This window comes from Macaca mulatta, chromosome 3, assembly GCF_049350105.2.
Source record: "Macaca mulatta isolate MMU2019108-1 chromosome 3, T2T-MMU8v2.0, whole genome shotgun sequence".
NCBI classification, from domain to species: domain Eukaryota; kingdom Metazoa; phylum Chordata; class Mammalia; order Primates; family Cercopithecidae; genus Macaca; species Macaca mulatta.
The window spans coordinates 36,811,401-36,826,721 of record NC_133408.1 but is presented as its reverse complement, the minus strand read 5'-3'; the positions used below and the strand labels follow the sequence as shown (position 1 = coordinate 36,826,721).

At 46.8% G+C, this 15,321-nt stretch overlaps 1 protein-coding gene across 2 annotated transcripts in view; it reads left to right on the top strand.

Annotated features, from left to right (window-relative positions):
- Positions 1-15,321, top strand: part of GNA12 (G protein subunit alpha 12) — a 113,619-nt gene that overhangs the window by 23,827 nt on the left and 74,471 nt on the right. Inside the window, exon 1 of one of the 2 annotated variants that reach the window (XM_028845523.2) lies at positions 8,256-8,767. The exons of the other annotated variant lie outside the window; for it this stretch is intronic. The gene's annotated coding sequence lies outside the window, so the exon portion shown is untranslated. Of the gene's footprint in view, positions 1-8,255; positions 8,768-15,321 lie in introns of those variants that run through there. 2 annotated transcript variants of the gene reach the window in all.

The window sequence follows — 15,321 nt, the reverse complement described above, 5'->3', positions numbered from 1 at the left end:
ACCTCAGCCTCCCAAAGTGCTGGGATTACAGGCATGAGCCACCATGCCTGGCCTCAGCTTAAAAAAAAAAAAAAAACTTTATTGAGCTATAACTCACGTATCATACCATGCACTCATTTAAAGCCTACAATTCAATGGGCTTCAGTCTATTTACAGAGCTGTGCAACCATCACCACAGTCAATTTTACAATATTTTCATCCCCCCAGAAAGAAACCCTGTAGCCACTGCACATTTTCCTCTGGTCTCCTGCCCTAGCCCCAGGCGGCCAGCAGCCCACTGTCGACGCGGTGGATTTCTCTCCACGCCATTGATTTGCCTTTTCGGAACATTTTATGTAAATGGAATCATATGGTTTGTTGTCTTCTGTGATAGAATTCTTAGCATCGTTTCTTCAAAGTTCATCCGTGCTGTAGCGTGGCATCGTCATCCCTCTAAGCGGCCGAATAGCATTCCCTTTCGCTCCGCCCCCGTTTTGTTTTTCCGTGCCACGGTCAGTGGCATCTCGGTTCTTTCCATCTTTTGTGTGTTATGAATGATGTTGCTGTAAACATCCATGTGCGGGTTTTTTGTGAACATGTTTTCTCTTGGGTATATCCCTAGGAGTGGAATTGCTGGGTCAAATGGTTACTCTATGTTTAACATGTTGATGAGCTACCCAAGTGTTTTCTGAATTGGCCACACCATTTCTGTTCCCAGCAGTAGCGTCTTTGGGGTCTAACAGCGCTCGTGTCGATCTGTCCTTTGGATTCCAGCCATCCTGTTTTGGGTTTGCCTTTCCTTGATGGTGAATGAGGCATAGCATCTTTTCATGTGCTTATGGGGCATTTGCATATCTTCTTTGGAGATTTGGCTGTACAGATCCTTTGCCCATTTTTGTCTTTTAGGCAGACTAGGGAATTTCTTAGGGGGACTGCTTTTGGTTATTGTGTTTCTCACTTACAAACTCACCTCTCAGTAATGAGTCACATACGCTTCTGTTTTGGTTTTCTGTTGCCGCTGTAACAAGTTACCACAGGCTTAGGGACTTAAAACATTTGTTAGCTCCTGGTTGCTTGGGTCAGAGGTCTGGGCACAGCATGGCTCAGTTGGTTGCCCTGAGTGACATGAGACTGACAGGAAGGTTCCAGCCGGACTGTGTTCCTTTTTGAGGCTCTGGGAATGCATCAGCATCCAAGGTCATTCAGGTTGTGGCAGGAGTTCAGGTCCTTGCGGCTGTAGGACTGAGGTCCGGTTTCCTTTCTGACCTCCCTCCAGTCTTGCTTGCAGCCCCTGCATCTCAGAACCAGCAGCGAGCAGCTCACAACGAACCTGCCAGCCTTTTCCACCTTCCGCGTCTGCTTGTAAGGACTGGTGACTCCGTCAGGCTCGCAGAGTAATCCAGAATAATCGCCCTGTTTTAAGCTCAGCTGGTTGGTAGCCTTAATTACCTCTGCCAAGGCCTTTCACCTAGATTTCCGATTGATGAATACCCCAGGCCATCTTTAGAATTCTGCCCATGTCACAGGCTCGTGGCCTGCCTTACAGCCTTCCAGTCACAGGGGACCACGAAAGGGTTGTGAGGCTGGTCAGAGAGAACAAGTGGAGACAGCCAGCAAAACCTATGGGAGAGGCCAGTTCCCTTGTTTGTTTGTCCTTTGCTTTTTTTTTTTTTTTTTTTTCCCCCCGAGATAAGAGTCTTAACTCTGTCACCCACGCTAGAGTGTAGTGGCGCGATCTTGGCTGACTGCAACCTCCACCTCCTGGGTTCAGGCAATTCTCACACCTCAGCCACTTGAGGAGCTGGGACTACAGGGGTATGCCACCATGTCCAAATATTTTTTGTGTGTTTATAAGAGTCGGGGTTTCACCACGTTGCCCAGGCTGGTCTCGAACTCCTGACCTCAGGCAATTCGTGTGCCTTGGCCTCCCAAAGTGCTGGGATTACAGGCATGAGCCACCGCACAACCTCTTGTTCTTTATTATAAGTTGTGTTTTCTTTATTACAAGTTGTAGTTTGTCTAGCCTCTAATCAGTGGTTCTCAGTTGGGGAGACCGTGCTCCCCAGGGGGACATTTGGCAGGGTCTGCAGACGTGTTTGGTTGTGACACTGATGGGCGCTGCTGGCATCTGATGGGTGGAGGTGCTGCTGACCGTCCTGCAGTGCGTGAGGCGCTCCAAAACAGAGTTCCCCAGCCCCAGAGGTCAGTACTGATGTGGCAAAGAAACTTCGTTCTATGTCAAATGGTCAGTTTTTTAATGGCAGAATTACATTATTATGTAAATAATTGATGTTCTTCATGATAACTCCCCCCAGAACCTACAAAACCCTGACATGCCTGTTAGATAGCTGTGTAGAGAGTCATTCGTGTTCAGTGAATTATTTTTAATATGTTATAGTGAACTCAAGTCCCATCTGAAACAGTAAGAGCAATCTTACAGTGTTCTAGTACTTTTTCTTCTTTTTTTGTTTAGTTTCCTAACTATGAAAGCAGGTGTTCTAGTACATTTAGAACTAATAATTCATGTGTAGTGTACTTATGGAGACTTAAAAATAAAACTAAAAGAAGGGAGGGAGGTAAAGGAGAAAAAAGGAGGGAAGGAAGGAGGAGATGATAATTTACAAAGAATTCCTTATTCACAATTAATAGGTGACAACGTTTGTCATAACTTACTTTAGATAGTTCTTCTATATTCCATTCTCCTCCCCAGTCCTAATACTGGAACCAAACTGCTCGGACTGGGATCCTGACTTCACCCTCCTCTGGCTCAGTGACCTTGGATCAGCTGCTTTCATTCATTTGTTCCACAAACATCTGAGCGCCAGGTGCTGTTTTCAGCATTGGGAATAACAGCAGTGGCCAAAACAGACAGAGTCCTTGTTGTCTGCGTAATGGGCAGGTTAGGGACCAATAATGAGTAAGTGAAGAAATATATAATGTCTCCGCAGAGACAGTCGAGAGGCTGGTGTGGGCAGAACAGGGTGAGTGAGGGTGAGAGAGCAGGTGGACATGGGGTGGCGGAGGTGGGGGAGGATATATAGTCTTGTAGGCTGTTTAAGGATTCTCATTTAAAGCGGAGTATGGGCCTTGTGTGGTGTCTCATGCCTGTAATCCCAGCACTTTGGGAGGCTGAAGCGGGCAGATCACCTGAAGTCAGGAGTTCGAGACCAGCCTGGCCAATGTGGTGAAACCCCGTCTCCACTAAAAATACAAAAAATTAGCTGGGCGTGTTGGCACGTGCCTGTAATTTCAGGTACCAGGAGGCTGAGGCAGGAGAATCACTTGAGCCTGGGAGGTGGAGGTTTCAGTGAACTGAGGTCACGCCATTGCTCTGTAGCCTGGACAGTAGGGCGAGAATCCATCTCAAACATAAATAAATAAATAAAGTGGAGTATGATGAGAAACCATTGAAAGGTTTAAGTAGAGAAGTGAACTGACCCAACTGTGTCTTTAAAAGGGCCACTGTGTGCTAAGTGGGGAGTGTAGACCTCCTCCGGGGGTAGGAGGTGGAGATGGGCGAGAATAAGAGCAGGGGCATCAGCTAAGAGCGGCAGAGACCTAGACTGACTCGGTGGGGGCAGAGGAGGCGGCAGGAAGTCACTGGAGTGTATTGTACATTCTTGATCATTTCTCTAGCCTGAATTTTCTCATCTGTGAAATGGAGATGGTAATCATGGCTATCTCCTGGCCGCTCTAAGAATCGTATGAGTTAATGTGTGCTAAACTTGTGCGTGGATAGAGTAGGTGTTCAGTGAATGTTAGCTTCAATATCATTCTTACTGTCACTGCTACTACTGTCCTTCCCACCAAGGAAACCCTGGCGTGAGGTGGATATTTATTTGATGCGTGTTCTGTACATGTTTTGAGTCCATAATCAATATCTATTTTACTTGTTTTTAAGAATTTATAGAAATTGCATTATTTTGAATATATCATTAAAAAAATGGATTTGCTAGGCTGGGAGCGGTGGCTCACACCTGTAATCCCAGCACTTTGGGAGGCTGAGATGGGTGGATCACCGGAGATCAGGAGTTCAAGAGCATCCTGGCCAGCATGGTGAAACCCATCTCTACTAAAAAATACAAAAATTAGCTGGGCCTAGTGGCAGTCACCTGTAATCCCAGCTACCCGGGAGGCTGAGGCAGGAGAATCGCTTGAACTAGGGAGGTGGAGGTTGCAGTGAGCCGAGACTGTACCACTGCACTCCAGCCTGGGCGACAAGATCACGACTATCTCTCAAAAAAAAAAAAAAAAAAAAGAAAAAATGGAGCTGTCCATGTGGGTGCATGAAGATCTAGTTTCCTTCTTTTCATCATCACATCACTTACCGTAATTGCTGATCTGTTCCCTGAGAATGCATATTCAGGTAGTTTACCATTTTCCCTGCGACCAGCAGTGCTGCACTGTGTGTCCGTGTCCACACCTCTGTGCGCGGCGGCCAGGGTCCCTCCGGGATGTGTACTTAGACGCAGAGTTGCTGGGTCAGTTCCACGCAGGCCCAGCTTTGCCAGGGGCTGTCAACCGTTGCTTCCCATGGAAAGTCTCAGCAAGGCTGTTAAATGAACTCAAAAACTATCTGCCTTATTTTCAGATGAATGAAAAATTCACTGTTTGTGTAGATGAAGAAGAGCAGAGGAGTGACGGGAAATGTCTCTGGGATTGGACGTCATCAGGTGTGCTGAGACACAGACGGGACTGTCGTGACGAAGGAGCTTGTGCTCACAGATTTGTAGAAACAGGCACAGTACACGGGGAGCGCCAGGCTTGGGGGAGCACCAGGCTCAGTCAGGAGGCAGAGAGGGGGACCTGAGGGCAAGAGCCTGGACTGTGGTTTCTGAAAAGAAATGGGCAAGGCGGCGACCGCGGTGTAGGATTGGCTGGTTTGAATAATTTTCCCAGGCTCTGTGCTATCGGGGTGGTCCCTGGTTGTTTAGTGCTCGGCCCTGGGGTGGTTGGCAGAGGCATATGGCTGCCTGCAGCGTGGAGCCCGGCCCCCAGTACAGCCCTGTGCTCCAACCTGCGTTGAGTCATCTCTCCCACATGCGCCAGCCTCCCTCATGTTTTCTTTAGTGTTTGAAAAATGCGAAGCTCAGGCCCTTCGCGCATGAGATTCCTTCTTCCAGGAAAGCTGCTCCTGCCCCTGCTGCCCAGCCAACCCCTCCTTAAGGTCAGTGTAAAGGCCTCCTCCTGAGCCGCCTTCCCCAACAGCCCTCACTTAAGCAGCCCCCTCGACTGTTTGTCCGCTGACTGGCTTCCTCCTTGAGAGCATAGTCACAGTGCCGGCTGCAGGCACCTCGCCGATGTCCCTGTCCACTTGCTTTATGTATTGCTGCTTCTCCAGTGAGCGTGGAAGCCTCACGCGGGCATGGCCGTGCCTGTCTGGTTCTCTGTTGTGACCTTGGAGCCTGCCACAGTGACGGGCGCTTGGTGGCTTTGACAGGGGACTGGATTGGGTGGAAGGGGCGAGATTAGACCTGGATACAGTGATGTCCTTGTCAGCCACGCTGAGTGCAAAGCGCCTACTGTATTGTAGGCACTAGAAGTGAAACAGAGAATGTGTCCCAGGCCGTGCCTAGCAAGGATGCTTGGTAATCGTTTGAGTGCTGTGGAGGGGAGCGGTGCACACCCGGTGCTGTCGGGAGCACAGGAAGGGTGCTTGGGAGAAGTGCGGGGCAGGTCAGGGAACCGTTTCTAGGATGTGTGTTGGACAAGCTGATAAACTTCTGTGAAAGGCTGTTATATACAAGGAGTTCACATCTGGAGGGTGACTGGCCCAGCCTTTTAGAGCTCCTTTCAGGTCTGAGATTCTATGCCACGAAAAAACAAATCAAGCAGGAAAAAGAAAAAAGGAATTTTTGGGTGGGGGTTGCGGCTTTAAATAGTATGGTCCAGTAAGGCCGCACTGAGAAGGCCTTCCGAGTAAAGACTTGATGGATGCAAAAGAAATGTCCTCAGAGTCTTGGTTTGTGTCTGATTTTATTTGTGAGCTTGGAGAAGCTTGAGAAGGGCTTTATTCCGACGTCGTTAATTGTCTTTAATTCAGGTTATAGGAATTGTTAAATGTTGACTTGCAGGGTTCAGGAAGCATACCAGATGAAAACTGAAAGCGCTGCCGTTTTGAGTACATACTCATTGCACACCCTGGGTCCAGGGTGAGTCTTACTCAGTTCAGCTCCTTGGCCACCGATCTCCCTGATCTCAGTCAAGATTCTCCAAAGAAGCACAGCCAACAGGATCCATAGATGTATAAAAGGAGATTTACAATGGGGAATTTCACTCAAGCGATTCTGGAGGCTGAGAAGTCCTACGATCCGTGAGGCAAGCCAGAGACCAGGGAAGCCCGAGGCGGGACTCAAACTCAGCTCAGGTCCGGAGGCCTGAGAACCAGGGCAGCCGACAGTGGGCATCCAGTCCCCGGGCAAGAGAGGATGAGATGTCCCAGCTCCAGCGGTGAGGCAGGAAATGAGGGGTGAATTCCTCCTCCCTCTGCCGTCTGTTCTATTCAGGGCCTTGAGGGATTGGAAGGTGCCCAGCCACTTGGGGAGAGCAGTCCCTCTTCCTGAACCCACTGTCCTAATCCTAACACCATCTTGAGCAGCCTCACAGATATGCCCAGGAGCAGTGTTGCATCAGGCACCCTGTGGCCCAGTTAAGTGGAATTAACATCACAATCTCTTGTCCACACCTTCTGGACAAGGGGTCTTTGCAGATGGGCAGACTTAGGCGTGGCCGACATTCCCAGGTCTCCCAGCGAACATGCTGTTTCCTGCTCCTCCAGCTGCACTCTGACCGCTCACATGGGGCGATTGCCTCCATTTCCATCTTCATTTCCTTCACAGATTGGTCTGCTCACCATCCAGCATGTTTGTTTCTTTCCCACCTGAGAGCTCTGACTGTCACTTTGTCCCCATCCTCTCCCTCTGGAGGTATAGTAGATACTGTGGCTTCCTGCAAGGAGCACTGTGCTGGCATCACTCAGTGATGTCCCCTATGCAAGCTCCACTGACTGGGAGCTTCTGTCCCCTCTGGGGAAGGATAGGTAGGAGGAGACTCTCCCCTGGATGCCCTTAATACCCAGTGAAATTCGTACTATGGTTATAGATTCATCTATTTTTAAAAATAATTTAAATGAAAATGGGACTCTGGAGACAGCCGGTTTCCTCAAAGCTCATAAATATTTGCAGTTTGAAACTTTGTTTCATCTTAGAACTTGAAAATATAAACTGTAACCTCTTGTTATAGAAGGAGAAGCAAGTACCTTTTAAAGGTTGCTGGATACTTTGGGAGACCAGGCAGGAGGATCGCTTGAGGCCAGGAGTTCAAGACCAGCCTGGGCAGCATAGCAAGATCCTGTGTCGACAAATAAAATTATCTGGGTACGGTGGTGAATGCTGGTAGCTCCCAGCTGCGCAGGAGACTGAGCCTGGGAGTTTGAGGCTGCAGTGAGCCATGATCACACCACAGCACTCCAGTCTGGGTGACAGAGCGAGACTCTGTCTCTAAACATAAAATTTTTAAAAAAAGTTTAGAAAGTAAAGGTCGCTGGATTCTTTTGATTTTATGTATGTATTTATCCCTAAACCCAACAAAAAAAGGGCCAAATAACTGTGCTTTGTTTACCAACTTATTAGAGGTAGGGTTTCCTAGGCATCTAGACGGATGCTGAGTTTGATAAATGTCTATGCCTTCATGTGGCCCTGGTGAAGCACCATTGTAGAAAGTGGCTGTGACTGACAGGAGCACAAAGCCCCTGATATTTTATTTTTATTTTTTTTATTTTATTTTTGTTTATTTTTGTTTATTTATTTTTGAGATGGAGTTTCACTCTTGTTGCCCAGGCTGGAATGCAGTGGCACTATCTTGGCTCACTGCAACCTCTGCCTCCTGGGTTTAAGTGTTTCTCCCACCTCAGCCTCCTGAGTAGCTGGGATTACAGGCGCACGGTACCACATCCAGCTAATTTTGTATTTTTAGTAGAGACGGGGTTTCATCATGTTGGTCAGGCTGGTCTCGAACTCCTGACCTCAGGTGGTCCGCCCGCCTCAGCCTCCCAAGGTGCCAGGATTACGGTTTTGAGCCACCGCACCCAGCCTACAAAGCCCCTGATTTTAGCAAAGCACCAAGACCTAGGGACTCTGCCCGTGTCTTAGCAGCTTTAGAAGAAAAAGCAAGCCAAGAAAAACATTGAGTTATTTACCATAATTCTGAAGAAAAGCAAATGTGAGTCCTTAAGGGAGGAATTTCTTGAAACAGATTAGTTTTTTTTTTCATGGAATTAGTAACGCAGGGACTTACCGGTTTTAAGGTTTTTGGAGAGGAGTCGCCTAAAATGCGGGTTCTCTTGAGTACTTACAGCCCCTCCCCACTGCCCCTGGGAAAGTTGTGGCGCTGTCTCTCTAGGGGGACAAATAAGTGCTGCTCTGTGCGTGAAACAAACAGATTTCCTTTCGTTTTATAAGATGGACGGGACATGGGCCTTTTCTCTTGGTTCTTAAGGGAGGGGCTTTTTGAGAAGTAGACACTGGTGTCCTGCGTGGCCTGCCGGACTGTCTTTTCAGCTGTCAGCAGAACTCCTCTGAAGGGAGCACCAGTTTCAGCAGTGTCCGTGCCACAGGGAAGACGTGGCGACAGCAGAGGCCAGCACAGCTGCGGGTCAAACTGGGCAGCGGCCCTCGGGCAGCATCGGCGGCTCGGGTTTAACCAGAGTCTCTCAGTGGAAGCACTTCTGGTTCTGCAATCCTTCTTTACTTCTTTACAACCTTATCAAATCTGTGCTGTGTGCTTTCAGGTAAATGGATTTCACTTTGAGGTATCTTCTCAAATGGGTTTTTAAGAAGTCTATGTAGTTGGCGAAAATTTGATAAAGGTGACTTCACTGGTCATGACATAAAGTTATCTGAGTAAGAAGCAGCAGCACACTTATTCTCCTATACCTCGGGAACCTGTGAGCACTCTGGTTGTCCTGGGCTTTCTCTGCCAAGGCTGAGAAACTAGAGTTCTGGCAGCTTTGTTGCTCCTTTGTCTTCCATGTGAGCCGCGGTGACATCAGCCAGGTCACCCCGCTTGCAGCATAGTCGCTGTGCTCTGGGCACCGGTGGAGCGGGGAGCTCTGGTTGTGCACAGAGGGCCAGGTGAAGATGTCGTGCGGAGAAGTCAGCCCCACCCAGGTTAGGCTGAGCCGTCCTCCCTGAACCTGCAGTTGTTCCCCTGGAGCCCACCTGTGCCCAGCCCGGGGGCTCTGGGCCAGGGTTTCTTGTAGTCTGTATTGTCTTTCCAATTCTGAGCTCCTTTTTGCTGTTGGGAGATGAAATCCCCTCACTCGACTCAGGAAGCATCTGTTTCTTCTGATTCCTGGGACTTGCCATCTCCAAAGGCTGAGCCGCAGGCCTGGGTGTCCCTGTTGAATGAGAACACTCCAGGGCCTCCTTCCACATCTTTTCTCATTATCTTTTTTCTTTTTTTCTTTTTTTTTTTTAAGACAGAGTTTCACTCTTGTCACCCAGGCTGGAATGCAATGGCATAATCATGGCTCACAGCAACCTCCGCCTCCTGGGTTCAAATGATTCTCTTGCCTCAGCCTCCCAAGTAGCTGGGATTACAGGCAACCCGCCACCATGCCCATATCCACCTAATTTTTGTGTTTTTAGCAGAGATAGGGCTTCACCATGTTGGCCAGGCTGGTCTCGACCTCAGGTGATATGCCTGCCTCAGCCTCCCAAAGTGCTGGGATTACAGACGTGAGCCACTGCGCCTGGCCTTTTCTCATTATCTTGCCAGTGACCATGGGGTCCGTCATTTGGAATCCAACTTAAAAAAAATATTATTAACAAAACCCCAGGAGTAAGTTCTTTCTAAAGGCTGTAGCATGGTTTTTGTTAGCAGTGTTATTAATACTGTTGTTACTTTACTCATTTGCGGTGCTGTGGTCTGAATGTGTCCATCCCAAAATTCCTACGCTGAAATCCTAACCCCCAAAGTGCTCGTGTTGGGGGGCAGGGCCTTTGGGGAGTGATGAGGTCACTGGGGCAGGGCCCTCATGAATGTGATTAGTGTCCTTGTGAAAGGCACCTTAGTGAGCTTGTATACGCCTTCCACCATCTGAGGACACAGTGAGAAATCACCATCTAGGCGCCAGAAAGTGGGCCCTCACCAGACACCAGATCTGCCAGGGTCTCCGTCTTAGACCCCCAGCTTCCAGAACTGTGAGAAAGAAATCTCTGCTGTTCAAGCCGCCCGCCTATGAGGTTTTGTTATAGCAGCCCAGGCTAACGCACGCAGCAAACCCTGCAACATTCAACTGCGTACTTCATAAGCGATCCTCTCCCCTCCTGGGGTTGACCCCTTTCTCATGTCAAACCATTTCCCTCAAAGAAGGTGATTGTAATGATAGTAACTGTTGACTGGGAGAAGGTATGATTCTAGAAGACTGTTCCAAATTCAGAATGCTTTTAAAGGAGTATCTGTATTGTATTAAGCATAGAAATTTTTACTATGAATTTATTACTAAGTAATATTTACATAGAATTTATTGCAACAATACTTACATAATCTTACTATGAATTTATTACTAATATTTACATAAATATTTACATATTTACAGATGTGTGAAAATTGCTGCTTCTATTAAACTCTGTCCGTCACTTGCAGTTTTAATTTACCCAGCACAGTAAATTAAGCTGCTGTCTTTTTGGTTGATCTTTTCCTGTCAATAGGCTTTTTCATTTTTATTTTACTGCTCCTTGGGGAGCAGGGCTACCCCAAAGGTGGTGTACCCAGAGTAGCCGGCCTTTTAATTTTGTCTTTGACATACAAAAATGAGGTAGTTTTAAGTGGAATTTTCAGACCCATTGTACAACTAACTTTTCAAATAAAATATAGGCCAATATTTATGTCTTAACATCAATAATGAGTTATCATAGGGTGGAATTTTGAATGAAAAATACATTGAAATGCTAATGATGTTCAGTTTGTGTATTTTTTTTTTTTTTTTGAGACGGAGTCTCGCTCTGCCGCCCAGGCTGGAGTGCAGTGGCCGGATCTTAGCTCACTGCAAGCTCCGCCTCCCGGGTTCCCGCCATTCTCCTGCCTCAGCCTCCCCAGTAGCTGGGACTACAGGCGCCCGCCACCTCGCCCGGCTAGTTTTTTGTATTTTTTAGTAGAGACAGGGTTTCACCGTGTTAGCCAGGATGGTCTCGATCTCCCGACGGGTTTGTGTATTTTTGATCAACTTTGGTACAAGGCAGGTCGAATTAATATCTAATATAAAACGCCTGCTACTTCAGTGTTCCTCACCGCAGGTATGAGGTAGGACTGCTGCCCTTACTTTGCGGATGAGGAGCCTGGGGTCCCTTTGTTCATCCTGCCAACAGGTAGAGCCTCTGCTCTGTGCCAGCCCTGGGGACACGGGTGTGAACAGAGCAGAGCCCTGTCCTCGTAGGGTGTGTGCTCGGCAGGGAGAGACTCTTACAGGAAATGCTGAGTGGACTCTGAAGGCAGATAGCCAGCCGGAAGTGGTCAAGGAAGTAAAGCAAACATGGAGTGTGGGAAGGATGGGCCTGGGGTACAGTTTTGGATAAGATGGCCAAGGGCAGGCCACCCTGAGAAGCTCCCCTGCCCCAGTCCTCACTGAGCGTTGAGGAAATGAGCCGTGCGGCTATCCGGGCTAAAGGGTTTCAGTTGTCAGGAACCAGAAGGTGCAAAGGCCCGAGGCAGAAGTGCGGATGTGCCTCTGTGAGGACCTGGGTTTTTGCTGTGAATGAGATGGGAGCCTTGTAGGGTTTTGAACAAAGTGGGTGACAAGAGCTAACCTAGGCTTAGCAGGCTGACCGGCCACTGGTTTTGACAGTAAACTGAAGGGGACAAGTAGGGACACAAAACAACCAATTAGAAGACTTGCCATAATCCAAATGAGAGATGGTGGTGGCTGGACCCAAGTGAGAGCCATGGGAGCAGCAGGAAGTAGGGAAATTCTAGCTGTCTCTGGAAGGTAGGACCACAGCATTGGCTGACAGGCTGGGCCAGAGCTCGGGATGGTGCATCTCCCCTAGCTGCAGGCCACTGCTGTTCTCTGACCTGTGGGGAGTGAGATCCTCCTGTGCAGCCCGGGTCCCTCTCCATCCTATCCAAATTCAGGCCCGCCAGGTGATCCACGGTAACCCACAGCACCTGGGCACTCTCCTCCTACAGCCAGTGGCCAGCCCACAGGGACAGACAGGCTCCAAGGCCACAGTCAGCTCGGCCCCCACCCTTGCTGATCTGCAGAGGGTACAGAAGCAACTTTTCCAGGCAGCATGGTCGCAGGGCCCATGTAGGCCAGCCAGCTCTGGCTTAACCCAAGTGCAGGCCATAAGCTCTGAAGGTACAGCTCTAGGTAGGTGTCGGGTAGCACTACTCGTGATGGTCACTGTTTACAGGAGGAAGTTGGGTATGTGTGAGAGGCAAACATGTTCACAGATTCCCGAAATAGATAATGAAAATTGCAGAGACCAACTCTGTAATTGCAAATGAAGCATCAATTAAGGTTTTCCTTTTAGCTATCTAAACGGTTACCCATCCAGTCCATAGAAGAGAAGATGGAGGCCTGCAGAGCAGGACTTCTTTAAGCAGTAGCCTGAGTCCCAAGTGGAGGAAGTGCCCAAAATGATCATAGAGCTTTTGGTACTTTCACCTAATAATTCATCGTCGCTCCTCCACGGGGCACAGAGCTGTTTCTGCACGAAAGAGTGTTTCATGAGCTCAGTGGCTGCTCTTCTGGTTGTGTGTGAGCCTGAGACTGGCCCCTGAATTTGAAACGCTGCAGCATCTTGTTTAGTGAGGCTGCCTGATGCTGATATTTAATTTATTGCCATGTCCAAGTGCATTTTTGGTGCTGTTTATGTTGCCATTGAGTTTATTTTCTGCAGTAGTAATTTACTACTTAAATTAACTTCTTCCAGCTTTTTTCCAGTTGGTCTTATCCCAAGTTTGAACTTTCCTCCAGATAGTTTTAGAGGCAAGGGATGAAAACAGTGAGCAAGCTGCTGTGTTATCCTGGCTAGTTTTTTTTTTTTTCTCTCTCTCTCTTACACCTTATTTTATTGCTCACTAATTCAAAGAGATTTCCGTTTACGGAGACAGTAATTAATAGTAAATCTCATCAAATTCAAGGCTCTCTTGATTTTGAAACTTCTAGAACTCAGACTAAATGTTTTAAATTGTTCTTTATACCTTCATGAAAAGTTTTATTGGAAGTGTTGACTGAGCCTAGTTTTCTTATTGGAAACGAGACTAGAAATTCAAACATGCTTGTGAAATTTAAGCATTTTTATTACTAATTGGTACTTTATTTTGTCTATTGTATTATAATGGGACTTAGAGGAAAATAAATATATAAAAATCAGTATAAAAGCTTATTTGAAGTATAGAAGCTAAATGTCTATTCCATTTTTTCTAATTTTGGGTTGTCAGTATACATACACTAAATTTTCCTCATTTTCAGTTGCTCGTTATCCTGATTTCTCTTTGAGCTGTGGTTTGAGGATATGACTGCTTAGATATTATTGGAGGACAATTTTTGTGAAGCAACTAAATCAACTGAAAAACAACTTGGGGGAAAATAAAGGAAAATTTCCAAGTTATTAAACACACATGTGTAAATTGGCACAACCTTTCTGGAAAACAGTTTAGTAACTTTATCAAAAGTCTCAAAAATATGTGTATACTTTTTTGACCCAGCAGTTTTGTAATTCACCATTTAGGAATTTGTCACAAGAAAATAGCCATATATGTGAAGATAGGGATGTGTCAAGGAGTTCCTTGCATTGTTGTTTATTCTTTCCATACACTGGAAAGAATTCCCACGTCCAGCCATAGAGGTTTCCTTAATCTTAGCACATCCCACCTGTTGGACTACTCTGCAGCCATTACAGATCTTGAAGTCTTGAATGACGTAGGAAAGTGTTTATGATACTTTGCTAGAAAATTTTTACAGTGTTATAAAATGTTCTGTAAAGAATAAGACAGATAACATTCCTAGATGTTAATAAGTTATTTCTAGGTAGTGATATTTTTAAGGATTTAATTTTCTTCTTTATGTATTTCTATATTTCCACTATTTTTTGCACTAAAAATACACTTTTATAATCAGAAAGAGACAAATTCTTTTTTCTTTGAGACAGAGTCTTGCTCTATCCCCCAGGCTGGAGTGCTGCAGTGGTGCAATCTCAGCTCACTGCAACCTCTGCCTCCTGAGTAGCTGGGATTACAGGCACCTGCCACTGTGCCCACACCCACCTAATTTTTGTGTTTTTAGTAGAGATAGGGTTTCACCATGTTGGCCAGGCTGGTCTCAAACTCCTGACCTCAGGTAATCTGCCCACCTTGGCTTCCCAAAGTGCTGGGATTACAGGTGTGAGCCACCACACCTGACCAAGACAAATTCTTTTAGAAATGTTATCCTACAGCAGTGGTGTCTGATAGCAGATATAATGTGAGCCACAAATGTAAGGCACACGTGTACTTCATATTTTCTAGTAGCCACATTAAGGAGAAAGAACGAAAGAAAAATATATTTTATTGAGTCCAATATATCCAAAATATTACAATTACACATGTAATCAGTATAAACAATTAAAAGAAGTTTACATGTTCTTTTTGTACTAAGTCTTTGCAATCCAGTATGTATTTATAATACCTCTCAGTTCAGCCGGCCGCACGTCCACTGCTCAGTGGCCCTCGTGGCTGGGACAGAGCCACCGTTAGATGGTCTCTTGCTGGGCTGCTGAGATAGTGTAGATGAGCAAGTGTTTTCAGTGTCTGGAGAGATTAGACTCAAGTAGTGTCTGAATTCACAAAATGTCTCCTAACATAGCCAGGCTTAACAGCATATCCCATACTTCCAGATTTTAATTACTATTTTTAAAAACTGTTCCAGAGAACATCAGAAGTATTGGGTCCTCAGAGGTCAACTCGGCTCTGGCTCTAGTCTCCATGCCTGCTGTAAGCTGCGTGAGAGCAGGCAGCAGCCCAGACATCTGCCTCCTGCCCGTTTCTCTGCTCCCTTATCTCTCCAGACACTCCCATAGCAGTATAGAACAGCGCTGAAAAATCTCTAGCATGAGCCCACGCGGTCAAGGCTGCAGAGAGCTTTGATTGCACCACTGCACTCCAGCCTGGAGGACACAGTGTGACCCTGTCTCTACCAAAAAAAAAAAAAAAAAAAGAAAATCTGTAGTTTAAACTCAGTCGGTCAGGCTTGATAGCTGTGTGATTTTGAGCTTCCATTTCCTCGTTTGTAAAATGGGCATAATACTATCCCTTGCAGAGTTAGTTATAAAGACTAAATGAGCTAATGGACAGTGAGTA